General features: G+C 46.8%; 1 protein-coding gene and 1 pseudogene across 1 annotated transcript in view; both read right to left on the bottom strand.

Moving 5' to 3' along the window:
* Nucleotides 1–2,095, bottom strand: part of LOC139023322 (BOLA class I histocompatibility antigen, alpha chain BL3-7-like) — a 53,694-nt pseudogene extending 51,599 nt beyond the window's left edge.
* Nucleotides 1–5,276, bottom strand: part of LOC111956160 (BOLA class I histocompatibility antigen, alpha chain BL3-7) — a 149,405-nt gene that overhangs the window by 117,677 nt on the left and 26,452 nt on the right. The gene's annotated exons all lie outside the window — the stretch shown is intronic.

Raw genomic sequence — 5,276 nt, 5'->3', positions numbered from 1 at the left:
TGTCTGTGTCTGACTGGTCTGGGGACAGGACTGCTCCTGTAACAACAGAACAAACAAGAAAATACTGCTCAGCCTGGACACCTAACATATCCCTGGATAGACACTCACAATAATGTGTTAATTTACTAAATACAGTCATATAGGACACTAACGTTAACTTTATTCAATGGGAAAAGTTGGCAATTTCCCCTCCGACACGATCTTGTTGCGATCTGTGCTGGTGCAGTGGGGTGTGCATGATGTTGATGCGCAGGCGGTCCTCCATTGACTTACTAATATTGCGAAAGCCGCGTCTCCTTGTCATACGTCTAATACTGCCGATCATAGGAGGAAATATATGAAGACTCGCAGGTTGTAGTAGTCGATCCAAACATTCCGTAGCACATAAAAATGCCAGTTTATTTATGGTTGCCGCTAATTTCCCTCTGAGCATAACACCCACAACGACGGACTCGACACGAAGGGAACTCCGGCTTCTGAGACATAACACCCACAACCGGAACACAGGCGACTCGGACCTCTGAGCATAACACCCCACAACGGACACAGGACTCGCTCTGAGCATAATACACCCATCAACGGACACAGGGAACTCGGCTCTGAGCATAAACATCCCACCAACGGCACCCAGGGACTCCGGCTCTGAGCCATAACCACCCACAACGACACAGGGACTCGGCTCTGAGGCATAACACCCACAACGGACCACCAGGGGGACTCGGGCCTCTGAGCATAACACCCACAAACGGACACAGGGACTCGGCTCTGAGCATGCCACCCACCAACGGACATAGGGACTACCGCTCTGAGCATTAAACAAACGGCCGGACCGTGGCCTCACACCACAACGCCACGGACTATCGAGACCCACAACAACAGGGACTCGGCTCTGAGCATAACACAACGCACACAGGACGCTTGAGCATACCACCAACACAGGGACTCGCGCGTCTGAGCATTAACACACCCACAACGGACACAGGGACTCGGCTCTGAGCATAACACCCCACAACGGAACACAGGGACTCGGCTCTGCAAGCATGAACACCCCACAATCGGACACAGGCGACTCGGCTCTGAGCATAACACCCACAAGCGACACAGGGACTCGGCTCTGAGCCATAAACACCCACAACGGACACCAGGAGACTCGAGCTCTGAGCATAACAACACCACAACGGACCAAACAGGGACTCGGCTCTGAGCATAACACCCACAACCGGACACCAGGACTCCGCGCTCTGAAGCATAACAACCCACACACGGACCACAGGGACTCGACTCTGAGGCATAACACCCACAACGGACACAGGACCTCGGCTCTGAGCATTACACCCACAACGGACACAGACTCCGGCTCTGGAGCATACACCCACAACGGCACAGGGCACTCGCCTCGACCATAACACCCACAACGGACCACAAGGCGACCGGGCTCTGAGCATAACTAGACGCGCACCAACGGACACAGGGACTCGGCTCTGAGCAAACACCCACAATCGACACAGGACGCGACTCTGAGCATAACACCCACAACGGACACAGCGGCTCGGCTCGAAGACATTAACACCCACAACGGACACAGGGACTCGGCTCTGAGCATAACACCCCCAACGGCACATGGGTACTCGCTCTGCACGCATAAACCACCCACATACGGGACACAGGGACTCGCTTCTGAGCATAACACCCAAACGGACACAGGACCGCTCTGAGGCATTAACACCCACAACGCGACACAGGGGACTCAGTACTCTGAGCATCAACATCCCACAACGGAACGGACACAGGGACTCGGCTCTGAGCATAACACCCACAACGGACACAGGGACTCGGCTCTGAGCATAACACCCACAACGGACACAGGGACTCGACACGCAGCTCTGATTTGGCTCGATGTCTGGAATTCAATCAGCTCAGTTTGAATTGCGGCCTCATCCAGCGAGGGTATCGTTTTCTTAGCAAGGGAGGAGAATTCTCCACCTGGGCGGACTGTGAGAGGATCACGTACAAACACAATGATATCCTTGGGCATGCTGTAGTCTTCCAATCTGGTGGAGAAGTTGTCCCTCAGCTGCTTGATGAAAAATTCCATCACTTCCTGTTCCCTCTGCGTGTCACTTCAGTGTGCTGAAGTGCAGTAGCCTTCCAGATGACAAGTCCAAATAGAACAACTCAAGCCTCCTATTAAAAGCCTTATGTTTCTCCACCATGTCCACCACTGTTTTCCCTCTTCCTTGTAACTGCAGATTTAACCCATTTAAGTGACAGAATGTCAGCCAAAAAAGCAGCGTAACTTTCAGTTAACGCTCCGGTGTTTCTGTCTGGGGTGGGAAGGACACACTGAAAGCTTCATGCTTAGATTCATTATGCAATTTGCAAACAGTGACATTTTCACTGCAAATAAGACACACTGTCTTGGCATTGGGAAACTATGGTAAGATGAACGCATATCTCTCTGTACATTCTTCCCTGAAAATTTTCTTTATCCATTTAACTTTTTTGCGGCGCCATTTTACCTCTCAAGCTGACTGTTCTGAACTAATGTTTTTTTGTTAGAAAAGTAGCGTAGCCTCCAGTAGGCTAAGTAGACCTGTTTGTCCCCACCAATCAACGCACAGAGAAATAGACAAACATATTCATTGAATAGAGACATGGTGATTTTATGAGCATAATCAGATAAAAAATTATTATGTCATTGTCACTAAATGTATTATGCACTAATCAGATGTGTTAAAAWTTTTGTTCAATTTGTAGTGTGGGCCAATTAATTGTGCTAATATTAAATACTAATTATGTTCTGGCCCGCCGACTATTAGCTCAGAGGAAATTTGGCGCGAGGCCAAACCTAGTTGAGGAACACAGTCACAGAATAACATACAGTATAATGAACACAGTCACAGAGTAACATACAGGAGAATGAACACAGTCACAGAGTAACATACAAGTGAATGAACTCACATAGTCACAGAGTAACATCAGCAGATATGAACACATGTCACCAGCAGTAACATACAGGAGAATGAACACAGTCACAGAGTAACAATCACAGTAGAATGAACACAGTCAGCAGGAGTGAACACTACAGCAGAATGACACATGTCACGCAGACAGTAACATAACCAGTAGCGCAATGAAACACAGTCCACAGGTAGTAACATACAGTAGATATGAACACAGTCATATAGCTCAACATACAGCAGAAATAACATAGTCACAGATGTAACATACTAGTAGAATGTAACACAGTCACTATTAGTATGCCATATCAGCAGTAATGAACAATAGTCACAGAGTAACATACAGCAAAGGAACATAGTCACTAACATAGTAACGATTACAGGAGAAGTGAACACAGTACACAGAGTACTCATCACAGACAGTAATGAACATAGTCACAGAGTAACATACAGCATGAATTGAGACATAGTCACCAATAGTAACATACCAGGAGAATGAACACAGTCACAGAAGTTAATTCATACAGCAGAATGAACAACAGTCACAGCAGTAAACATACTAGGAGAATGAACTACAGTCACAGAAGTAACATACAGCTAGATATGAACCTATTAGTCCACAGAGTTAAACATACAGTAGGAATGAACACAGTCACAGAGTAACATACAGCAGAATGAACACAGTCACAGAGTAACATACAGTAGAATGAACACAGTCGCAGTGTAACATACAGCAGACTGAACACAGTCACAGAGTAACATACAGTAGAATGAACACAGTCACAGAGTAACATACAGTAGAATGAACACAGTCATATAGTAACATACAGTAGAATGAACACAGTCAGGCAGAAGGATTGATGCAGGAGCTACCACTTTAAACAGACACATACTACTCCCTCCGTTTTACCATCACACCTACAGACCACACATCTCTGTACAAATCAATTCAATGAACACCTTATTGCCAATGGACAGTGTTTGATAGGAGTGTCCTCCTGCTCCTCTGTCCTTTACGACAGGTGCCAGGTGGCTGCACCTCTGTCTGTGTCCAGCAGAGGGCAGAGCAGGAGATCACCTCACCAGCTGACAGATGGTGTGATTCTTTTTTATTTTACATTAAATTCACTGTGCATTATGTGGGTTGAATACTGTAACAGCACCTAATAAACAATGAATAAAAGTCCCATGATGGCAGTGACTGCCCACTACTGCTTATCACTTATCAGCTGTTGTGTATATTACATTTGTTTTATTTGATGACTTAATTATTCAATCTCATCTCTATAGAGCTGCTGCCTATGCTGTCTGTCAAAATCACTACTTTAGTGGTGTATAAGGCAGACTTCATGACTGCTGAATAGAAACTATCAATTACGTCTCAGGTAGAGAGATACCTCGCAAAGAAAATGCTCTCTATCCCTATCCATCACACTTCTTTTCTTTTCTCTCCCTCTCCGTGTCTGCCCCATACAGACCGGACAAGTAGGCGCACAATGGATTATGGTCATTGTAGGAGAGAATAGGAGAGGGGAGGAGAGGAGACGGGAGGAGAGGGGAGGAGAGGAGAGGAGGAGATGAGACAGGAGGAGAGGAGAGGGGACGGGAGGAGTGGAGAGGGGACGGGAGGAGAGGAGAGGGGACGGGAGGAGAGGAGACGTGAGGAGACGGGACGAGAGGAGAGGAGACGGGAGGACAGGGTGCTAGGCTTTCTATAGGGTCCTTCTACCATTCATCATGATAAAGAAACCATCTGAGACACTAACAAATTGCTTTTCTTGACAACACCTTGTAATACTCAATCATGTACACATACACGCCTGGACACAGGCACAAGCAGGTAGTGACACACACACACACACACATGTTCCTACACCGGACTGTACGTTCCCACACCAGACTGTACGTTCCTACACCAGACTGTACGTTCCCACACCAGACTGTATGTTCCTACACCGGACTGTATGTTCCCACACCAGACTGTACGTTCCTACACCAGACTGTATGTAGGACTACATTGTATCTTAATGTGACTGAGTAGACGTTATAGTATCTGTTATACAGTTGTATCATATGTATATAATAATATGAGTGCTATTGATAAAACCTGCATTTATACTGAAGCCCTATGTGCCTTCTTGTGTGTGTGTGTGTGTGTGTGTGTGTGTGTGTGTTGTGTGTGTGTGTGTGTGTGTGTGTGTGTGTGTGTGTGTGTGTGTGTGTGTGTGTGTGTGTGTGTGTGTGTGTGTGTGTGTGTGTGTGTGTGTGTGTGTGTGTGTGTGTGTGTGTGTGTGTGTGTGTGTGTGTTGTGTGTGC

The sequence above is a fragment of the Salvelinus sp. IW2-2015 genome, linkage group LG31, assembly GCF_002910315.2.
Source record: "Salvelinus sp. IW2-2015 linkage group LG31, ASM291031v2, whole genome shotgun sequence".
Classification (NCBI taxonomy): domain Eukaryota; kingdom Metazoa; phylum Chordata; class Actinopteri; order Salmoniformes; family Salmonidae; genus Salvelinus; species Salvelinus sp. IW2-2015.
This window is presented reverse-complemented; position numbering and strand designations above follow the sequence as displayed.